Source organism: Dermochelys coriacea, chromosome 7 (assembly GCF_009764565.3).
Source record: "Dermochelys coriacea isolate rDerCor1 chromosome 7, rDerCor1.pri.v4, whole genome shotgun sequence".
NCBI classification, from domain to species: domain Eukaryota; kingdom Metazoa; phylum Chordata; order Testudines; family Dermochelyidae; genus Dermochelys; species Dermochelys coriacea.
Window position 1 is genome coordinate 38,860,907 of NC_050074.1, and position 24,316 is coordinate 38,885,222.

A 24,316-nucleotide genomic window follows, 5' to 3' on the forward strand; every position below is an offset into this window, starting at 1 on the left:
ATGTAAGAGGGACTTTAAATGGCCTGCGTAAGAGTTCTTCCCACCAGGGCTGGCCCAGTCATTCTCAGCTGAGAAGAATCTGCTTCTTGTCATTATTTTTGGTTTCAAATCTCACCATTCCTCAACAAGGATCTAATCTGCAACTTCCAGCACTACAGGAAACTGCCACTCCAAAACTGAGATACCTGGTTTCAGCTAGGCCATCTCCTTAAGGGGAGAGAGAGAATACTGACTGTCCGCAGATCCAAATATATATTTAACTAACAGCATGTCATATGTACTTAAGGGTTTTTCTAAAGTAAACACTTAATCAAGAGGAAAAAGCCATGCTAGATATAACTAGTCATCTATACTATTCATGCACACTCCAAGTCCCACATCAGAGAATGCACCTACAGTAACTCCTCACTTAATGTTGTCCCGGTTAACATTGTTTTGCTAGGTTTCAGAGTAGCAGCCGTGTTAGTCTGTATTCGCAAAAAGAAAAGGAGTACTTGTGGCACCTTAGAGACTAACAAATTTATTAGAGCATAAGCTTTCGTGAGCTACAGCTCACTTCATCGGATGCATTTGGTGGAAAAAACAGAGGAGAGATTTATATACACACACACAGAGAACATGAAACAATGGGTTTATCATACACACTGTAAGGAGAGTGATCACTTAAGATAAGCCATCACCCACAGCAGGGGGGGGAAAAGGAGGAAAACCTTCCATGGTGACAAGCAGGTAGGCTAATTCCAGCAGTTAACAAGAATATCAGAGGAACAGTGGGGGGTGGGGTGGGGGGGAGAAATACCATGGGGAAATAGTTTTACTTTGTGTAATGACTCATCCATTCCCAGTCTCTATTCAAGCCTAAGTTAATTGTATCCAGTTTGCAAATTAATTCCAATTCAGCAGTCTCTCGTTGGAGTCTGTTTTTGAAGCTTTTTTGTTGAAGTATAGCCACTCTTAGGTCTGTGATCGAGTGACCAGAGAGATTGAAGTGTTCTCCAACTGGTTTTTGAATGTCCTGACCCATAACTATTTCACATTTGGTGACAATGTATACCTTCAAATCAGCGGCACTGCGATGGGTACCCGCATGGCCCCACAGTATGCCAACATTTTTATGGCTGACTTAGAACAACGCTTCCTCAGCTCTCGTCCCCTAATGCCCCTACTCTACTTGCGCTACATTGATGACATCTTCATCATCTGGACCCATGGAAAAGAAGCTCTTGAGGAATTCCACCATGATTTCAACAATTTCCATCCCATCATCAACCTCAGCCTGGACCAGTCCACACAAGAGATCCACTTCCTGGACACTACGGTGCTAATAAGCGATGGTCACATAAACACCACCCTATATCGGAAACCTACTGACCGCTATTCCTACCTACATGCCTCTAGCTTTCATCCAGATCATACCACTCGATCCATTGTCTACAGCCAAGCGCTACGATATAACCGCATTTGCTCCAACCCCTCAGACAGAGACAAACACCTACAAGATCTCTATCATGCATTCCTACAACTACAATACCCACCTGCTGAAGTGAAGAAACAGATTGACAGAGCCAGAAGAGTACCCAGAAGTCACCTACTACAGGACAGGCCCAACAAAGAAAACAACAGAACGCCACTAGCCATCACCTTCAGCCCCCAACTAAAACCTCTCCAACGCATCATCAAGGATCTACAACCTATCCTGAAGGACGAGCCATCACTCTCTCAGATCTTGGGAGATAGACCAGTCCTTGCTTACAGACAGCCCCCCAATCTGAAGCAAATACTCACCAGCAACCACACACCACACAACAGAACCACTAACCCAGGAACCTATCCTTGCAACAAAGCCCGTTGCCAACTCTGTCCACATATCTATTCAGGGGATACCATCATAGGGCCTAATCACATCAGCCACACTATCAGAGGCTCGTTCACCTGTGCATCTACCAATGTGATATATGCCATCATGTGCCAGCAATGCCCCTCTGCCATGTACATTGGCCAAACTGGACAGTCTCTACGTAAAAGAATGAATGGACACAAATCAGACGTCAAGAATTATAACATTCAAAAACCAGTTGGAGACACTTCAATCTCTCTGGTCACTCGATCACAGACCTAAGAGTGGCTATACTTCAACAAAAAAGCTTCAAAAACAGACTCCAACGAGAGACTGCTGAATTGGAATTAATTTGCAAACTGGATACAATTAACTTAGGCTTGAATAGAGACTGGGAATGGATGAGTCATTACACAAAGTAAAACTATTTCCCCATGGTATTTCTCCCCCCCACCCCACCCCCCACTGTTCCTCTGATATTCTTGTTAACTGCTGGAATTAGCCTACCTGCTTGTCACCATGGAAGGTTTTCCTCCTTCCCCCCCCCCGCTGCTGGTGATGGCTTATCTTAAGTGATCACTCTCCTTACAGTGTGTATGATAAACCCATTGTTTCATGTTCTCTGTGTGTGTGTGTATATAAATCTCTCCTCTGTTTTTTCCACCAAATGCATCCGATGAAGTGAGCTGTAGCTCACGAAAGCTTATGCTCTAATAAATTTGTTAGTCTCTAAGGTGCCACAAGTACTCCTTTTCTTATTGTTTTGCTAGGTCACTGATCAATTAGAGAACATGCTCGTTTAAAGTTGTGCAATGCTCCCTTATACCATTGTTTGGCAGCTGCCTGCTTTGTTCATTGCTTGCAGGAAGACCGGGTCCTTGGAGCTAGGTGGTGAGGGCTTGGAACCAGGGTGGGCTGGCAGCCCCTGTATTGGCTCCCCTAAGTTCCCTGTGCCCCATCTCCACAGAGCGGGGGGGGGCACAGGAAGCTTGCTGGCAGCAGCAGTTATCTCAACTTGCTGATCTTCTTAAAAAGGCAATGTACTAAGAGTGGGGTCAGCGTAATTAAAGGGGCAATGTGTGTGTGTGTCTCACACACACACACACCCCACCACTTTGGAAAGTGGAGGGAATGGTGCGCTCCAGTGGGATAGCATGGGTTCATCATCATGTTCCATTTCCTCAGGGAATTTTTCAGCCACTGCCATGCGTCTATTGTGTCTCCTCCCTTCATTCTGCGGCCTTGTAGAGTGTGAGGCTACAACGTATTAACCCTTGAGGGCTCAGCCAACTGCTAGTTCATCATTTAGCAGCCAGGTATTCCCTGGGAAATATCCCATGCTCTGACTCCACCACCTCAACCAAGCTTCACAATCATTGCTGTGTACAGTATTAAATTGTTTGTTTAAAACTTGTGTGTGTGTGTACACATAATATCTTTTGTCTGTCGAAAAAAATTTCCCTGGAACCTAATCCTCCTTTTTACATTAATGTTTATGGGGAAATTGGATTTGCTTAATATCGTTTCAGGAACATAACTACAACGTTAAGCAAGGAATTACTGCATTTTAACAAGGTCAAAGTAATAGGAGTTGTAACTATCCCTTACTGGAAGTTCAAATGGGTTCTCTCCTCTTAAATGTGTTTTTCTGCATCTAAAAGGAGGTCTTTAGTTGTGGATTTTATTTTTTGTCATTTATGGATCACTAAATAATAGGCTCTTTCCCATGACACATGAACAAGGGGGCCTTTGTGTCCAGGGGGATGAGAGCAAGTACTAGTCACCATGTTTCAGGGATATATGTTCTCCTTGTGCAGGAAGGGGGAGAAGTTTATAGCCATGTGGAGGCATAGCAAGTGCTGCCTTCAGGCCTCAAAGAGTCAACGGAATCCATAGGTACGTATGGATCCACTTTTCCAGATCTCAGGGCCATTTGGTGCGCACACAACTACTCTGTGAACCTCTTTCGCTACCAGCACAACTCACTCAGGTATTACACTGCCATTAACACCCAAGGCTGCAATGTAGATGTACCTTAATAACAAGGAGAGGGAGAGACTTAATTCATTTAGTATACACCATTGAATGTCATCTTTGTTTCTGAGTCAATGCCCATCTTTTCCTGTTTCAGGACAGGTTAACTGACTATAACAGAAGCATTCTCAGTGTCTTCTCCTAGATTAGGTTTGATTTTTCTGGTTACAAGTTTTACAAGTATATTGATTTGCATTTAATAAGTTTTCTTGCCCCATTCCACTGACTACATCTGACCATCACATGTTTGCAAAATTAATATACTTTGAGCGCAGTGCTTATGAACACAAAGGTCTCTTTACACTGCCCTTCCAGAGAAAAGGGATCTAGACATGGTTGCAAGTCACACTGTCTACGTGTTGTAAAGGGACCTTGGTGTAAATGAGAATCAGGGTTCCCTCTCTTCCCAGTTGCATGAAGGAAGCTCTCCTGTTACCATGTGCATGGCAATGGCCCTCTTTCCCAGATCTGCTCACAATTACTTAGTTTTACCTACAGACTCGCAGCATAACTTCCAGAATAGTAAATATTAATGTAACCATTTTAAAAAAAATATCAGACATGGTTCTTACTGGGCAGGCACAGAAATGCAGGGCTGGGAGGGACCTCAAGAGGTCATCTAGTCCATCCTCCACACGAAGGCAGGATTAAGTAGACAGGTATCTGTCTAATCTGATGGGGATTCTACAACATCCCTAGGTAACCTGTTCCAGTACTTAACTATCCTTACAGTTAAAAAGTTTTTTTCTAAAATCCAACCTAAATCTCCCTTTCTGCAAACTAAGCTGATTACTTCTTTTCCTACCCTGGGTGGACATGGAAAACAGTTGATCATCTTCCTCTTTACAACAGCCCTTCACATATTTGAAGGCTCTTATGTCTTTCTTCTCTTCTCTAGACTAAATATACTCAATTCTTTCTACCTTTCCTCACAAGTCAGGTGTTCTAAACCTTTTATCATTTTTGTTGCTCTCCTCTGGACTCCAATTTATCCATATTTTTCTTGAGGTGTGGTGCCCAGATTTGGACACAGTGCTTCCTTCAGCTGATGCCTCACCAGCATCAAGCAGAGCGGGACAATTACATATGACACTTCTGTTAATATATCCCAGAATGACACTTGTTTTTTCCTCAACAGCAGCAAACTGTTGACTCTCATTCAATTTGTAATGCACTATAACCACTAGATCCTTTTCTGTAGTACCGCTGCCGTGCCAATTCTTCCTCATTGCTCCATCCATGAGGGGAATGAATGCTGCAGTCAGACTACCATTAATAGGCTTTTGGAGATTTCATCCTTAAAATGGGCCAGGCTTGGAGGGAAGCATGCCCTATGAACAATCCCCTTTTCCCCCAAAATACATGGAGCTGCAACATACACAGACTTTTTCATCTTAAATCCTTTGCCCCGTAGAGGGGAGTATAGGGACTGTTGCATTTGGTTTTAAGATTATTCCTCATATGTCCCACTCCCAGTGCAGGACTCAGAGGAGTACAAAACATTATATTGAAGATAGCCTACAAAAGTATCCCCAGGAGTCATTAAATATGAAATTCTCACATTCCTCTTTGTGGTAGAATTAGGAGACCAATTTATGATACAACATTACTTTAATTTATGGTCTTTCATAGTTTGCTAATTACTGTATCACTTCAGAGGAGTATTTATAACCAACTAACATGTTAGTTAGCCACAGCTGGCGTGGTATTAATCATAAATGAACATTCTGATTTTCATGAATTTATAGCTGAACAGAGGTGGAGAAACAAAAGTAGTCTACTGAAAGAGAAATTCTAAGTTATGACAAAACAGTTACTCAGTTCCAGTAAGAACACACTTCATAAGATTGGCATAAAACCATTTCAGCCTTTCTTGCTTATAGGATGACTAGTTAGGCTGTTCACTGTTGGATTATTCACTCTGATTTTACATTTTATTTTGTTATGAAGCAGCTTTCATAAATGCCAAGCAAGACATCTGTCTTCTCTCTAACACAAAGACAGATACAAAGGCATCTGTCAACATGAAGTCGAGTAAGCCACACATCTGCTGTATTCAGTAGTTGAAAATCTGCTTATCTTGAAAACTGTTTACTCACTTTTGGCAAATACGCTGCAAGCAGCATACTTGTGATTGTGTGTGTTGCAACTCATGATTAGAGCCAACGCTGCCTTTTCATGTTCAACAATGAGGGGACAAACCTTCAACATCTTGAACTAGTGAAGTAATTTATTTGTTATCCATATGTATAGCTATGACATTTAATATAAGTTGTATAAACAGTATACAACTCAACTGCCCTGAATCCTGTTTCTTGAAAACTAAGTGGTGCAATTACAGTTTCTTGAGAACTACATTTTACAGTTAATAAGAAAACTTTCCATAGCTGGAAAGTTCTGTGCTGAACCAGTATACACTCCTATATGCTTGTCTATAATGTAATTAATCAAGTACATCCTGAAATTAATGTCATGATGATCAAGATTTACTTTCCAAGTGACATTTTCCTCAGGCCTCTGATTGAGGTTGGACTGCTGGAAGTTCCAGATCATTCATTTCTTCAGAAATACTGCATTCATTAACCTATGGCACCAAATGGAAGGGGAACACTGCTACAGATGTGACACTATTGCAAAAAAATTATTTTATTTATAAGAGCTGTTGGAAGCTGAACTCCATGAATTTAACCTGACAGTTTTATGCATCATGCATATTCCCAGGTTTGTTACAGTAGGGTTGCTTATGGATATTGCCATGTATTTCATTTTATTTTTTTAAAATACAGATATTGAAACATTTGTTGTGAAAATAAAACACACAAACACACAAAGAATTTAAAAAAGAAATCTAAGAAAAGCTTAAATTTGAGGCCTTCTCACCTCAGCTGTGCCCTCTAACTTGAAAGATGTCAGAATGACAGCCAGCCTTCTTCCCTCAACAGAACATTTCCCTGATCTGCCAACTTGCCCTAACCCTCTCATGGAGGGATCCCATCTAGGAGTAAAAGGTTAGTTTTGTTTCCATGCCCCCTTAATTCTTTCCTGCTCTGCTGAGATGCCCAGAAGATTAAATTGTGATGATTTTATGATTTGGACTGAGAAATGGGCCAGCTAGCGACTTAAGTTTTGTGTACTTACAGCTGCAGACATCATCTGGGAGGTGTAATTTCCAACTCGGTAGATGTATACAGACTAGTTCTGCTTAAGCTAGCACACTAAAAATAGCAGTGTGGCTGCAGAAGCATGGGCAGTGATGTTGGTTAGCCACCCAAGTTGGTACCTAGGATCTCAGACAGGATTGTACTTGGGTAGCTAGCTCACCACACTCACACAGCTATTTTTAGCACATTGGCTCAAGTAGCATCTACCTGAGTGGGAATCACATCTTCCAGCAGCTGGGTAGACATATCTTGCATTGCAATCATGAGGTATCATTCGAACACATGCAGACATACCCAAGCTAGCTTTAATCTAGCTAGTCCTGCCTGCCCAAGACCTTGGGTACATACTCGAGCAGCTGCCGCTCATGCTGACATGGCTTCACTGCTATTGTTATTCAGGCTCACTAGATCAAAGCTAGCATGGGTATGTCTACATGTGCTGTAATCACATCTACTGATTGCTGCAAGGTAGATATACTCGAACTAGAAACTTTCAATCTCTGCTGATCCAGGGCAGATTCAAATGGGCCACCCAGAGGTGAAAAAGCTCAATTTTTTCATCAATTATCTGAGCGACCCATTCCCTTCTAAGTTATTGCAAAAATTGCAATAAAACTTAGAAGGGAATGGGTTGCTCAGGTAATCAATGATGAAAAAATGGAGCCTTTTCACCTCTGGGTGGCCCATTTTCTTTGCATCATTTACATTTGAAAATGAGCTTAATTAAAATGAGAAATATGGTTGAGGAATTAACAATCTTAGTCAGTTGGCAGGGGCCACTATTAGTTTAAAAATTTTTTTTTAAAAAAGCACATACATATTATCACCAATTATACAGAGACATGCAAAGAATGTCAAAACCAAGTGTCAAATATAAAGGGAAGGGTAACCACCTTTCTGTATACAGTGCTATAAAATCCCTCCTGGCCAGAGGCAAAACCCTTTTACCTGTACAGGGTTAAGAAGCTAAGGTAACCTCGCTGGCACTGATCCAAAATGACCAATGAGGGGACAAGATACTTTCGAATCTGAAGGCGGGGCGGGGGGGAGGGGAAGGGACAAAGGGTCTGGCTGTCTGTGTTGTTTTTGCTGGGAACAGATCAGGAATGCAGCCTTCCAACTCCTGTTAAGTTAGTAAGTAGTCTAGCTAGAAATGCATTAGATTTCCTTTTGTTTAGTGGCTGATAAAATGAGCTGTGCTGGATGGAATGTATATTCCTGTTTTTGTTTCTTTTTGTAACTTAAGGTTTTGCTAAAGGAATTCTCTATGGTTTGAATCTGATTACCCTGTAAGGTATTTACCATCCTGATTTTACAAAGGTAATTCTTTTACCTTTTCTTTAATTAAAATTCTTCTACCTTTTCTTTAATTAAAATTCTTCTTTTAAGAACCTGATTAATTTTTCATTGTTCTTAAAATCCAAGGGTTTGGGTCTGTGTTCACCTGTACAAATTGGTGAGGATTATTATCAAGCCTTCCCCAGAAAAGGGGCTGTAAGGCTTGGGGGACTATTTTGGGGGGAAGACGTCTCCAAGTGGTGTCTTTCCCTGTTCTTTGTTTAAAACGGTTGGTGGTGGCAACATACTGTTCAAGGACAAGGCGAAGTTTGTAGCTTGGGGAAGTTTTTAACCTAAGCTGGTAAGAATAAGCGTAGGGGGCTTTTCATGCAGGTCTCCACATCTGTACCCTAGAGTTCAGAGTGGGGAAGGAACCTTGACACCAAGTCACTCCCCTGTGCTGTGAATGCCTTTGTTTGTTGCTTCCTCCAACAACGGCTAACTTTTCATCAAGTATTTGCAAAAGTCTCAGCTCCCCAGCAGCTTCCATATTTCCCTTAGGAATTTGAAAAGCAAGATAAGGAAAGCCACTTTTTAACCACTGGTTTCAGAGTAGCAGCTGTGTTAGTCTGAATTCACAAAAAGAAGAGGAGTACTTGCGGCACCTTAGAGACTAACAAATTTACAAGCTTATGCTCAAATAAATTTGTTAGTCTCTAAGGTGCCACAAGTACTCCTTTTCTTTTTAACCACTGGGACTGTTTCAGCAAATGGGTAACTGAAACCAGTAATCCTATTTATTTTAAAGCAAAACAATACTGTCTTCAGGTGAACTTGAACAAAGATGTAGTGTATGCACCTTTGACTCTGGAGAACGAACAGATTGGAGCTTGTGAAAGTATAAAGAATAGCTAGTCTAACTAGAAACACTGGTTAACAGGAAGAGCGCAATGCTTTCCTAACGATAAAGATGTGGCTTTTGGACCATGTGTTAAAAGAGATGTCCTGAATGAGTAGCGACCTAAGCAAACATGAATTCATTTTAGTTCTTTGAATGATTGCTCATATAGATTCCAATTAGATGTGCGCGCGCTGCGTGCACAGTTGTCGGAAAGTTTTTCCCCTAGCAGCACCCATTGGGTCAGCCATGGAACCCCCTTGAGTGGTGCCTTCATGGTGCTCAATATATGACCCTGCCGACTCAGCGCCTCCTCAGTTCCTCCTTCCTTCAGTGACGGTCATTGGAACTGTGGCGTCTTGCTCAGCAAGTTCTACCACATTTCCCTAGCCTTTGTTCTACCCATTTCCCTTTGTTCGTTATACGTTTAGTTAGTTTAATTTTTAGTTAGTGTTGTACTTAGCAGTTGGGCTGGGGGGTTTACCTTCCATCCCGACCGCTTTTTCTTGAGAGGGCTTTCATGCCCAAGTCCCAGGGGTTCAAGCCCTGGAAGTCTTGCTCCAAGCCCATGCCAATGGGCAACCCCCATAACACTTGACTCACGTGTCTTGGGGAGGCTCACCAAGCCGATCAGTGCAGGATTTGTAAAGGGTTTCGCCCCAGAACCTAAAAGGAGCTTGACTTTTGCCTCAAGCAGCTCCTTATGGAGGTGGCACCATGGACGGACTCTGGCAGAGACCCATGGCACCGCCGCTCCCCAGCGCCAAAACTGGTGGGATAGACCCGGCACAGAAGCGGCACCAGAAGCAAGGGAGGAGCAGCTCTCCATCCTAGAGCCCCACCTCCTCGACCCAGCTAATGGGGCACATCCTTGTGAGGAGTAGCCAGTGCCAAAGTATGTAGAGACGGCACCGTCAACTTCAGCCCCGCAAGGGGGACCATTGAGTCAGTGCTGTTCGATTCCCTGGGCAAGATCATCAAGGAGGTGGAGCTGCTATCCATCCTGGATATCTTTGCGGCTGCAAGGGACCTCATTGCCATGACAGCACCGAGGTCACCCACAATTTGTGCCAAGCCTCCGATACCACATCGTACGGCACCGTCTTGAGGCAAACCAGTGATGCTCCAGTCCTTGCCACCGATTGAATCATGGCACCACTTGGAATCCCAGCACTGCTTACAATCGCAGCACCGGTTGGACTTGCAGCACCGCTCCAGGTCATGGCAGCGCTCCTGATCGCGACGCTGATCCACACATCGGTCCGCATCACTCAGCAGCTCCCGGACCCAGCATTGATGCTGCTCAGAGACCCTGCGCAGCTCCAGATCCCAGTCTTCAGATTTGGAGGTGGGATCTAGGTACTCAGAGCAGGGCTGACACAGGCCAGGCCTGAGGTGGGGGCAGGGCCATGGACTGCGCAGTGGCTGGGACCAGTGCAGTGGCCATTCTGGACCCTGTGGGCATACCACCAAGCCCAGGGCACCCAGTCTAAAGGCTCCCGATTGGCCACATCTTGAACCGAGAGTGCTGGAGGCCTCCACCAGTCACCCCATCCCTAGGGGTGCCGAGGAGGTGCCGTGCCCCCACCTGCCCTTAGAACCAATTCCAACTCCAGTTCCTGAGCCTGGTCCAGAGAGAAAGACAGGTCGAGAGGTTCCCGATGAGCAGAAGAGATGGGTGGACCCTGTTCCTCCATTAGCCTCCTTGTCCTCCTCCCGAGATGAGGCCGTTGCAGGCACTTCTGTTTCCGGACTGCCTCGCATAGACCGCTGTACCCACCAGGACCTCCTTCACAGGGTGGCATGCAACATGGGTCTGCAGGATGAGGAGGTGGTGGAGTCAGAGGACCTGGAGGTCAACATTTTGGCCCCAGAGGGTCTTTTGAGGGTGGCTCTGCCCCTCATCAACACTATACAGACCAATGCCAAGACCATCTGGCAGACCCTGGCCTCCATCCCTCCCACTGCCAAGGGCGCTGAGAAGAAGTTCTTTGTACCCTCAAAAGGGTATGAATACCTCTTTATGCACCCACAGTCTTGTTCACTGGTGGTTGTGGCAGTAAATGAAAAGGAGAGGCGGGGCAATAAGCCTCAGCACCTAAGTCCAAGGAGGCCAAATGCCTGGACTTGTTTGGACGTAAGGTGTACTCCACGGGGAGGCTCTAGCTCAGGATTGCCAACCAGCAGGCAATTCTGAGCTGGTATAACTTCAACTCCTGGAACTCGATGCTCAAGGTCAAGGAGCTTGTGCCAACTGAGTTCAGGGAGGAGGTTGGAGCTATAGTGGAGGAGGGCAAGGTGGTGGCATGGACCTCTTTCTGGATGCTGCGGACTTGGCGGCATGCACCTTGTCCTCTGGTATCTCCATGAGGTGCATCTCATAGTTGCAAGCCTCAGGCCTACCGCCCGAGGTTCAACTGACAATGCAGGACCTGCTATTTGATGGGGCGGGCCGGTTTGTGGAGCAGACTGACTCTCGGTTGCATAGCCTAAAAGACTCAAGGCTACCATGAAATCTTTGGGTATGCACACCCCGGCAACCCAATGTAAACATTTCAAGCCCCAACAGCAACAGCAGCGCTCCTACCCTCCTCGGCTGAGGCAAGAATTTTACAGGAAGGGGCAGGAAGCTTTCCAACCACCCTTCCAGACAGGGACAGGGACAGACCAAACCATCGTCGGGTTCTAAGCAGGCCTTTTGAAGGAGTGCCCGAGGATGGCGCACCACACTCATTCCCAGATCCTTCCCCGTCCTTTTTGAATCGTTTGTCTCACTTCTACCGTGCTTGGTCCTAAATAACTTCGGACCGCTGGGTCCTCCGCACGGTGGAAGTGGGATGCTCTCTCCAGTTCTGTTCCTACCCTCTCTCCCAGTCCCTCTTCAGACCCCTCTCACAAGCAACTCCTTATCCAGGAGGTGCAGGTGCTCCTCGCCATGGGAGCAATGGAGGAGGTTTCTCAGGAGCTAAGGGGCAAGGGATTCTACTCCCAATACTTCCTAATCCCCAAGGTCAAGGGGGGTCTCAGACCCATTCTAGATCTGCACGGACTCAACAAATTCATGGTAAAGTTGAAGTTCTGCATGGTCTCCCTGGTCTCCCCAACTTGCTCCCTGGATCGGGGAGACTGGTATGCCGCTCTCGACATGAAGGACACGTATTTCCACATAGCGATTCATCCAGCACATAGGTGCTTCCACACCAAGTGCATGTTGGTCGTGGCTGCTTTCCTCCGTTGTCAGCAGGTGCAGGTATACCCCTATCTTGACGACTGGCTGCTCATGCGCTGCACCAGGGCATAGGTGCAGTCCCAAATCTGTTTGGTCAGGTGCATATTCGAGCGACTGGGTCTCCTCCTCAATTTGGGGAAGTCGACCTTGGAACCAACCCAAAGAATAGAATTCATTGGGGCAGCGTTAGACTCCGTTCAGCTGCAAGCCCTTCTGCTGGAGCCCCGATTCCGAGCCATCACGGACATAATTTAAAGCCTAAAGCAATTCCCAACCACAACAACAAGGGGTTCCTGAGTCTCCTTGGCCACATGGCTGCTTGCAGTTATGTGACCCGGCACGCCAGGCTGGGGCTCAGACTGTTGCAGGCATGGCTTGCCTCAGCTTACCGCCTGGGACGCAACAGCTAGAACTCAGTGGTCACAGTGCCAGGGCAGGTCCTTGTCCCTCCGCTGGCAGCTCAACCCCCAAGTGATGTGCGAAGGACTCCCCTTTCACAACCCTCAACCTTCCTTGTCCCTGGTTACAGATGCATTGGCTCTGGGAGGGGGTACCTATCTGGGGGACCTCCATACACAGAGCCTGTGGTCGCAGGACGAGCTCTCCCTACATATCAATATCAAGGAGTTGATGGCAGTGTGCCTAGCTTGCCAGGCCTTCCAGGCCCAACTGCAAGGCCAGTGCCTAGCAGGTCTAATGGACAACACCACCGCCATGTTTTACATCAACAAGCAAGGTGGAGCCTGTTCTCTCCCCTATGCCAGAAGGCCCTCCAGCTGTGGGAGTTCTGCATAGCCCACTCCATTCACCTGGAAGAATCCTTTCTACTAGGAGTTCAGAATATGCTGGCGGACCACCTCAGCAGGTCCTTCTGCACACACGAGTGATCCATCTGGCCAGATGTCATACACCTCATTTTCCAAAGGTGAGGATTTCCCCCGGTCGACCTGTTTGCCACTCAATACAACAGGAAGTGCCCCACATTCTGCTCCTTCCAGGGTCACAGCCCGGGCTCACTTACAGACACATTCCTGCTATCCTGGAGATGTGCCTGCTCTATGCCTTTTCCCCATTCCCTCTCATGCGCAAGGTCCGCACGGAGGGAGCAAAGGTAATTCTGATAGCTCCGGCGTGGCCTTGCCTGCACTGGTACACTACACTACTGGAGCTGTCAGTGGACATACCAGTCACATTACCTTTCCTCCCCAACTTACTCAGGACTAGTCGCCTCCATCACCCCAACCTGTGGTCCCTCCACCTCATGGCTTGGAAGCTTCATGGCTGAACCCCATGGAGCTTCTGTGCTCAGAACAAGTAAGGGAGGTCTTCTTTGGCAGCAGTAAGCCCTCCACTAGAGCCACGTATCTGGCAAAGTGGAAAAGATTCTCATGTTGGCGCGACCTCCAGGCGCCTGTACCTTTCATCTTGGAGTACCTCGTACAGTAAGGCCTGGTGGCATCCTCCATAAGGGTACACCTTGCTGCTATTTCGGCCTTCCACCCAGGAGTGTCTGGTCGATCCATCTTCGCCTCCCCTATGGTTGGCCGCTTCCTCAAAGGTCTGGACTGCCTTTATCCCCAGATCTGACAGCCTGTTTCTGTATGGGACTTTAACCTGGTCCTCTCCAGGCTCATGGGGCCCCCATTCGAACCACTGGCAACTTGCTTCCTACTGTATCTGTCCTGGTCGCTATTACGTCTCCGAGGAACGTGTCTGAGCTAAAGGCCCTCACTTCAGACCCACTTTACACAGTTTTCCACAGGGGTAAGGTGCAACTCAGGCTGCACCCGGCCTTTCTCCCCAAGGTGGTGTCACACTTCCACGCCAGTCAGGACATTTTCCTGCCTGTCTTTTACCCTAAGTCTCATGCCAGTAACCGGGGGCAGAGGCTGCACTCCCTTGATGTTTGACGAGCACTAGCTTTCTACATTGAGTGCACTAAGCCATTCAGAAAGTTGAACCAGTTGTTCACAGCAGTGGCAGACTGGATGAAAGGGCTCCTGGTCTCATCTCAAAGAATATCCTCCTGGATCACGTCATGCATCCACACGTGCTATGATCTGGCCAAAGTACCGACCCTGGCTCTTCTAGCACATTCCACGAGGGCCTAGGCCTCATCATCAGTGTTCTTGGCCCACGTCCCAGTCCAAGAAATCTGCAGGGTAGCAACTTGGTCCTTGGTACATACCTTCACCTCTCACTATGCCATCGTCCGGTATGCCAGAGATGACACGGCTTTCGGCAGAGCGGTGCTGCAATCAGCGTTGTTCTCTTAACTCCAACCCCACTGCCTAAGTAAGGCTTGGGAGTCACCTAATTGGAATCGATATGAGCAATCACTTGAAGAAAAAACGGTTACTCACCTCTCATAACTGTTGTTCTTTGAGATGTGTTACTCGTATCCATTCCAAACCCGCCCACCTTCCCCTCTGTCAGAGTAGCCGACAAGAAGGAATTGAGGAGATGCCAGGTCATCAGCGACAGATATTGAGTGCCATGAAGGCGCCACTCCAGGGGGCTCCACAGCTGACCCGATGAATGCTGCTACGGGAAAAACTTTCCGATGACTGTGCACGCCTAATTGGAATGGACATGAGCAACATATCTCGAAGAATAACAGTTACAAGAGGTGAATAACTGTCTTTTTTTAAAGGTACAAGATTGAGAACTCAAAGTCCTCAAGCTACAGACTAGGTGTACTAATGTGTGTATGCAGTGGTCCCTCAGACTCAGGTGTGGAGGGAGGCCATTCTGTGCTGCTGCGTCTGACAAACAAGCAGTCTACGTCTCTGGCCCTTAAGTAGGGCAGAACACCCAACAGTCCAAAGGCTCAGGCACTCAGGTAGGGTGGAGCACCAGACTCTCGCCTGTTGTTCTAGGTCAGGCAGACAAATGCAGGCCTCCTGGCCTGAGGTGGGGAGGCTGACATCCCAGGGGAGGTTGACAGCAGGGGGTAGGGGAAATGGGCCCACCTTACTCCACCAGGTCCCAGTCAGGTTACTGGGGGCTGGGGAGGCGTCAAGTCATCACCCACGCCAGCCCCTTCTCATCCAGGGCCACTTCCTACCTTCACTGGGGAGGCTGCAACTCCCAGTCATGGCTCTGCACCCTGTTAGCTGATGTCTGAACCCTACCAATTTTCAGAGGAAGTGTGATAAATGCCTGAGGGAATGCTTAAGGTCCGAGCTAATAATGGGCTCGACCACACCCACTAAACACATCCTTAAGGAAAGAGAAGTGTGACAGGGTCAGGCCAGATTGCTACAGGAGAGTAACAGATGGCAGATATATTAGCCCTAGCTTAAGTAGGTCCCTTTTCCCTGGGTAAGGTAACAGGGAAGGTTCCAGAACAATCAGGAACCTTCTGGAAACAATTAAGACAGACAGGCTGATTAGAACACCTGAAGCCAATCAAGAAGCTGCTAGAATCAATTAAAGCAGGCTAATCAGGGCACCTGGGTTTAAAAAGGAGCTCTCAGTTTGTGGTGCGCATGTAAGGAGCTGGGAGCAAGAGGCGCTAGGAGCTGAGAGTGAAAACACACATTGTTGGAGGACTGAGGAGTACAAGCACTATCAGACACCAGGAGGAAGGTCCTATGGTGAGGATAAAGAAGGAGTTGGGAGGAAGCCATGGAAAGTAGCCCAGGGATTTGTAGCTGTCGAACAGCTGTTCCAGGAGGTGCTCTAAACAGCTGCATTCCACAGGGCCCTCGGCTAGAAACCGGAGTAGAGGGCGGGCCCGGGTTCCCCCCAAACCTCCAAACTCCTGGTCTGACACAGCAGGAGTTGACCTGGACTGCAGGTTCACGAAAACGGCCAAACTCTGGGCTGCTGTGAAGCTCCAAGGTGAGCAAATCCACCAATAAGCGCAAGACCCACCAACGTAGAAGAGGAACTTTGTCACAGAAGTTAATTAACGCAGGAGCGATATTCACACACTTGTTTACATTTGGAAAAGCTTCTCCTTCCTGCAGTTAACTCCCATCCTCTCATTAAATACCCCACACTCTCCAAGCAAATCAAATCAATCAGCTCTTCCCTCATCAGAAAAATCAGTTTCATCCCCATATCATCAATACAATTGAACCTGCCTCACACCAAATCAATTCAACCTTCTTTCACCCTCAGTATCCCCTTAGCAGGCAGAGGAGCAGTCAAAAGGAGTTTGCAATAGAGCTTTCTTCCTCTTCATCCCCTATATAGGCTTGGTGGTGGGCCAGCCAAGGAGATGGGAGAGCATCTTCACACAGCCCTCAAGGGTAGTGGTCAGCGCTGGCAGGATCTTCATCTTGCAATCGAAATGCAAGAGTTCCTTTATCCCCCTCAGGTCGAGTACATGTGGTTATTGCACTGGCCAGTGATAATGAGAGCAGAATCTGACCCATCATTAATAAGGCGTTTATAAAGAGCTGTACTAACCATTACACTGATCATTAACCAACACCAATTCAGGAGTTCTTATATTACAAACTATGTCCAAAAATACAACTTTAAAAGATTTTCCTGACCTGCTTTGCAAACAAACTGCCTTTAAACCAGTTCCTATCAAAACTTGCCATAGTTTTCATGTACAGTATTTCACTAATTCTTTGAACTGACTTTCTGAATAAAAAATAAGTTTCACTTTTGAACTAATAATAGCTCAGCAGTCTATAGTCAGAATGCCAATTTCCAGAAATCAACGGAAATAAAATGATCAGTTAATCCAATCTGATTAGCTGTCTTGTATAGAAAGGAAATAATGCATAATTATTGCCAAATATGTGATCCTGCTACTAGAAAACCCCACCACTTTAGCCCTGCTTCAGCACTTCTTTGCACTATTATACCGCCACTCACAAACTGATTTCCTGTCTTTATATTATTGAGGAAAAAGCACTGTTTCTGTATTACTTGCACTCGCCTCAGTCTATTCTTTTTTTCTGCATAGTAGGAAGGAGTGGAGAATAGATCAATATCCAGGCAAGACATTCAAACAGCTGAGTAGTCTAACCTTCTACCCATGTATATTGGTGACAAATTATTTGCATAAATTTCAGAAGGTAATGCAGTAGCTTCTGTGATTATTAACAAACATCATCATCTACATGCACGTACTGCCTCATAGTAACTATATAATTAACCTGTGCCATCATTGTACTTGTAATTTGCGATATATCAATGATCAGTTTGCAAATGCATTTGCAAACAATTGAAAGTATATCCTGCAGTACTGTCAATCTAGAACATTCTAAAGTCATGATTAGGCCCCAAAATTATGAGAACAGCTTTAAAATTCTGAGATTTAAAAAAAACATTAAATCTGGGATCGTTTTTGTTTTGACTTCTGTTTTCAAACTTTTCTCCACAACCACAGGGCCAGATATGTACTTTTTAAAAGACAAAACCTGAGATTCTCACATGATAACATGACTCCAGGAGCTGGGGCTTTTAGAAAAGGACCAAATATCACAAGATTGGTGGTAAAACTGTGAAAGTTGGCAAAACAGTGATCTATCCAACTAGTCAAGCACACAGATTGATAAATGGGTAGCAATACAGTCCTGGGAAAACCAATAACCTGCGCTTGCATTCTGGGATTTGAAAATGTAAATATGGAATTTGATTAAGATACAAGTGAAATCTAAAACAATTCAGGAACATCAAAACACTCAGATACAAGTAGGAGGTTGGGTCAGGAATTCAAAGTAGGGGGACAAGGTAATTTTAAATAAGGTTAAAGGGGCTCACAACTGTATTTCATCTGTCAATCTCCTTGGCTTCTGAGGAAAATATAACATGTATAAAATAATAGTTTATGCATCAATTAGGAGGAAAAACATAACAGTATTTGAACGACAGCTGCTAATTAAGTCAGAGATCTATCACCTGCTTCATATACATTGAGACCTTCTTCCAGGTTGTGAATTACTAAAGATATATGGCCAGAGTGGGAATTAAATTCTAGTCCATCAGGCCCCACACCAAAGTTAGGAAATGCACAATGCAAGACAAAGCTGCCTGGCCTTTGAAGTGAGGAAGTGCCCTCTTTAAAACCTTCTCACTAGGCTGCAAGCTCACAACCTCAAGCTCCAAAGCAGCCAGGTCCTGGGAACAAGGGGTTCTGGTACTGCAGAAATATCCTCTGTGTGAGGATCCGTCAGGACCGAGATGCAGAAGGTCTAACTCCTCTCTAGATACAAATAATCAGTGCTTCCCTCCTGGTCTAAAGTGTTTGATGTGAGGGGTGAGCAGTGTGCAGTGGTGCTCTGCTGCTGCAAGGGTGAGGCAGAAGCAGAGAGCTGGCTGACCTGGGAAATCCAGGACTGCTGGGCTGGGCAGAGCACAGAGACTGCTCCAGCTGGGCTTCAGAGATCTTTAAAATCCCCAGGGCTTGAGCAACTTGTGGGGGGAACTCAGATAAGGAAGTCAGGACTAGGCCCCAAAATAGCTTGGCATAATGGGGGTGTGAATGTGCTGAGACCTGCCAGCAACCATGCAATGAGGGTGGAGGGGAAGGAAAGAATCATGTCAGTGGAAAAAAAGTCTCTAGAGCAAAAGTATGAGAAGAAAATAAATCGGTCCCAAACTGCCCAAAACCTCTGGTAACACATCTGGTGGGGAATCCCCAAAATTAGGGCTTACCTGGTCCACTGTCCCTGGTGTCTGGGGCAAAAACTGAAGATAATGATTCTCGTGACTGATGTCCTTCTTGACCCTCTCCAGATGTTCTTTCTCCTGGCTCTTTCTTCTCTGTGTCATGTTTTTCTTTTTCCTTTCCACTCTGCCCCTTCGTTATGTCTCCTGTCTTCCTGCTAGAAGAGGGAAGAAAGACCAAAGATTAGTGGGGATCCAATTATTGTGGAGGCAGTGAGGTGGATTATACTGTTGGTCAGAAAGGCTTTATTAGGAGTTTTGTCTTTTAGGATGTATAACTCTGAGAAAAAAGTACCTGATTAGGGTAAATCATATACACTGAACCTAAGGCAAAAAGGGCCTTATTTCCAAAAGGGCTAGGCACTTTGGTGATATGCCTCTTCCACCAAAAATAATCTCAGTGGGTACATTGAAGACCCATGCCTCCTGCTGGTAGTGAAGGATTTCAATCTGGATAGCTCTTGTGCGCACATTGAGAGAAGAGGTGGTTACTTGCCTGTAACTGGAGGTTCTTAAAGATGTGTAGTCCCTATCTATATTCCACTGAGGGTGGATGCACATAACCCTCAGTAGAACACAACAGGGACCTATAATCAACATATGCTAAGGGCAGCATAAAATCTCTCCTTTACCTGTAAAGGGTTAAGAAGCTCAGATAACCTGGTTGGCACCTGACCAAAAGGATCAATAATGGGAGAAGATACTTTCAAATCTGTGGGGGAAGGTTTTTGTTTTGGGTTGTTGTTCTCTCGGGAGACAAAGAGAGAGACCAAGCAAATAATCCAGCTCCTACTGAATGATGCAACTAAAATTATGGAAATAGTAAGTAATAGCAAGGAAATGCGTTAGAGTATCTTTTGGTTTAGCTTGTGAATTTTCCCTGAGCTAAGAGGGAAGTTTATCCCTGTTTTTGTAACTTTGAAGTTTTGCCTAGAGGGGAATCCTCTGTGTTTTGAATCTTATTACCCTATAAAATTACTTTCCATCCTGATTTTACAGAAGTGCTTCTTTCACTTTTTTTTCTTTATAATAAAGTTCTGGTGGTGTGGTTTTTTTTTTTTTTTAAAAGAATCTGATTGGTTTTTAGTGTCCTAAAAACCCAAGGGGCGAGTCTGTGTTCACCTTGTTTACCTATTTGGTTGGTAGATTATTTTCAAGCCTCCTCAGGAAAGGGGGTGAAGGGGCTTGGGGGGATATTTTGGGGAAACAGGAACTCCAAGTGGTCCTTTTCCTGAATCTGTCTAACTCACTTGGTGGTGGCAGCAGTATTCATCCAAGGACAAGGAAGGATTTGTGCCTTGGGGAAGTTTTTAACCTAAGCTGGTAGAAATAAGCTTAGGGGGTCTTTCATGTGGGTCCCCACATCTCTACCCCACAGTTCAGAGTGGGGAGGGAACCCTGACAGGACCATCACTCAGAGAAGTTGTTCCCTTGTTGCTTTGGCAAATAAGTGGCCATTTTGTTTTCAGGCATATTTTTATGAAGATCAATTTCTTCCATATTTCTTTTTTTCACAAGGTTAACTGGGGGACATTTAGCCATCAGCTATGCTATAAAATCTGATCAAATCTGAAGAATTCCAACATATTACAGCTAATCACACCTTATTTACATCTCTGTAGTTAATTATCTACAGTCATTCAACATATCATTACTCAAGGACTATTTTTCTCTCTCTCATATAGATATGATGTAGAATGATATATTTATATAAAAAAACCTCTGACTGAGAAAAAGTTGTTAAGGGAGGATGATGAATGTGAATTTCTGAATGTAAGCACTAGATCCTTGTATGCTGTATTAGGTGATAGACTGTTTATAATTACCACAAGCCAAATGTATCTTTCAGGAATTTATGAAGTTGCTCATTTAGATTTTAAGTATATAAAAAGAATTGATATTTTGACTTGCAGCAGAGGAGAGACATATTTGATGCAGGTGTTTTAGAAGCATGTTTATGTTTGGTGAGAGGAAGTACTGGCCTCTGGATCAACCACAAAGAAGGGGAACACCAAAATATGTTGAAAACACCAGTTTTCATCTGTTCTTGCTACTTAGTCCTTCTGCTTTGTCACTGTCAAAGTCAACATGCCAGCTTTCTCTTGCTGAGAGACCCAGCTCTTTCACTTGAAGGGACAAGAACCCTAAAGAGAAGCCCCATGCCAAGATTTTCTCCAAGTCCATTTTGAATTACTTGATGGTGAAAATTTGTAGCTTGGTTATAGATACTGAAGTTGAAACCCTGGCTAATGGGTCCAGGATTTCACTCTGAGAATCAAACCTTTGACTCGGGTTCAGTTGTCTTCTCTTTGTCAGATTTACAGTGAGACCAGATCATCTCTGTGAGCAGACAACATCTAACTATGTTTGTGCAAACTGTGCTAACAGCAGGCAGGCTCACAAGGTTGTTGCTTCCAAGGTTCTAACAATTTCCCTGATCTATGTAGACAGGGTTTCTTTGGCTGTTCATTTTTCCTGGGCACAGTGTTTCAAAACTCTAACATAGACCAAAATATCTAGAAAGGGCATTTCTTTGGTTTGAAAAGCACTGTTTTCCAGCAAACCTCCACACATCCCCCCCCCACACCATGTTCAAACAACATAGGCCAAATTCATCCCTGGCTTAAGTCCACTGAAGTCAATGGAGATGGATCGATTTGGCCAGTGGTCCAAATTCACTGGTGGCTTTAAATGCAAAACAAGTTACATATGAGATATCAGTGGGTCAAAAATATATATAAGTGTTGAATTGGTGTAACTTGCACCAATTTGGCATTCACTCGCTATGGAAAATGAGTGTAAGGTGTATGCAGAGGTGGCAAAAGAAACAGAAGTCAGAGTAGGAATAACGTGTGGCATGGGAAAGAGAGATTGATGTTATAAGCTCCTGTTAGTTATCTTTCCCACTGCACTCTTTCTGCCCCCTTGCCATGAAAAACACATTGGTTCTTCACATGAATGCCAAATTGGAGCAAGTTACATTTACATTTACACCCTCAATTAATTTATCCGAAAGACTTTAATGGGAGTTGAAGTAACTTATCCTCAAGATGAGTTTGGCCCAATCATTTAAGAGGTTCAACATACTAAGCGATTTTAAAGATGATGATGGTAGGAAATATAACCTGGATGAGCAACATGACAGTCTACATTGTGGCACTTTTACACACTCAGGGCTAGCAAAAATTCTATTTCAGCTCCTCAGTTTTTCAGTTGATTAGTTACTTGTAGCTCCCTGACCACTCCAGAAAGAGCATCATCCAGAGACTAGAACACCTTAAGCAATACAAACGGCAATACAAACCATGAATCAATATTAAAAGTTAACAGTAGGTTTATTTATTCAATCTTCTTTTAAACATAGACTGCAATTTTTAAAATACATACTAAATGGTAAGACTGTCTTCAAATCTGAGATCATGCTCCTCTTTGAGCCATAAAATTATGGTGACCAGATAGCAAGGGTGAAAAATCAGGACTGGGGTGGGGCAGAGTAACTGGCACCTATACAAGACAAAGCCCCAAATATCGGGACAGTCCCTATAAAATTGGAACATCTGGTCACCCTACATAAAATAGAAGGCCAAGGATTTTCAAAAGTGGCTAGTGATTTTGGGTGCCCAACTTGAGACACCTTTTAAGAAGGCTGGTTTTCATTAGGTGAATGCTCAGCAGCACTTTCTGAAAATCAAGACCCTGTAATGTGTCTCAAGCTGGGAATTCACAAATTGAGACAGCTAATATCATTAGTCACTTTGGAAAATCTTGGCCAAAATAATTGAATTAAAAGGCTTTAATAGACTTGTCTTAGAGATGAGATATTTATAATATTATTATTTATATTACAGTAATGTCTAGACGTCCCAACTAAGATTGGGGCACCACTGTGCTAGGCACTCTATAAAAATCATAGTGAGAGACAATATCTTCCCCAAAGAATTTACAAGTTAAAAACCCAAGACAGAAAAAGAATGGATGGGGAAACAGTGATGTGAAGTGACTTGCCCTGCAGGTCAGTGGCAGCATCAGGAACAGGAGGCAGAGTTTCTTATTCACAGTTCAGTGTCTTATCCACTTGGCCATGCTGGCTCCCCAACTCTGTAATTGCTTTTGGAGATTATAAAGTTACCTTGGATACAAATACATCTTTAGAAGTCACAGAAATGAACAATTCATATAATCACAAAACTGTTAATACCAGTGTACAATTGCTTGATTGAGAAATTTTCTGAAGTCACAATCATTCAGGAGATCAGAAACACTGAACAACAATATAATGACTAAATCTTATTAGGTCATGCTTAAAAAACAATGCACTACACTGTTTGTCATAGTGGGAAGACAGATTGCCTCCTACATGCAAGATACAGATGACATTTACATCACATTCATTTTCAGCATCTCAAGTTAATATATATTTCCGTCTCCATTTCCAAGTCACTTTTAGGCATCCAGGTGCTTGACACTAGTTCCCATCAGATTCTATGCATGATTTACAGCTGCTATCATTCTATGAGGCAGCTGAGTAAAGTAACAGATACTTTCACTTGTTGACAGGTTTCAGAGTAGCAGCCGTGTTAGTCTGTATTCGCAAAAAGAAAAGGAGTACTTGTGGCACCTTAGAGACTAACAAATTTATTAGAGCATAAGCTTTCGTGAGCTACAGCTCACTTCATCGGATGCATTTGGTGGAAAAAACAGAGGAGAGATTTATATACACACACAGAGAACATGAAACAATGGGTTTATCATACATACTGTAAGGAGAGTGATCACTTAAGATAAGCCATCAACAGCAGCGGGGGGGGGAAAGGAGGAAAACCTTTCATGGCGACAAGCAAGGTAGGCTAATTCCAGCAGTTAACAAGAATATCAGAGGAACAGTGGGGGGTGTGGTGGGGGGGAGAAATACCATGGGGAATTAGTTTTACTTTGTGTAATGACTCCTCCATTCCCAGTCTCTATTCAAGCCTAAGTTAATTGTATCCAGTTTGCAAATTAATTCCAATTCAGCAGTCTCTCGTTGGAGTCTGTTTTTGAAGCTTTTTTGTTGAAGGATAGCCACTCTTAGGTCTGTAATCGAGTGACCAGAGAGATTGAAGTGTTCTCCAACTGGTTTTTGAATGTTATAATTCTTGACGTCTGATTTGTGTCCATTCATTCTTTTACGTAGAGACTGTCCAGTTTGGCCAATGTACATGGCAGAGGGGCATTGATGGCACATATCACATTGGTAGATGCGC

At 44.6% G+C, this 24,316-nt stretch overlaps 1 long non-coding RNA gene across 3 annotated transcripts in view; it reads right to left on the bottom strand.

The window, feature by feature from the left end:
- Nucleotides 1-23,703, bottom strand: part of LOC122461084 — a 60,716-nt gene extending 37,013 nt beyond the window's left edge. For 2 of the 3 annotated variants that reach the window (XR_006282805.1, XR_006282807.1), the window contains exons 1-2: nucleotides 19,062-23,703; nucleotides 45-207 (exon numbers count right to left, since the gene is read on the bottom strand). This is a non-coding gene — a long non-coding RNA (uncharacterized LOC122461084). The remainder of the gene's footprint in view (nucleotides 1-44; nucleotides 208-19,061) is intronic. The other variant, XR_006282806.1, reaches the window with a different exon arrangement.
- Between the last annotated feature and the right edge of the window lie 613 nt (nucleotides 23,704-24,316).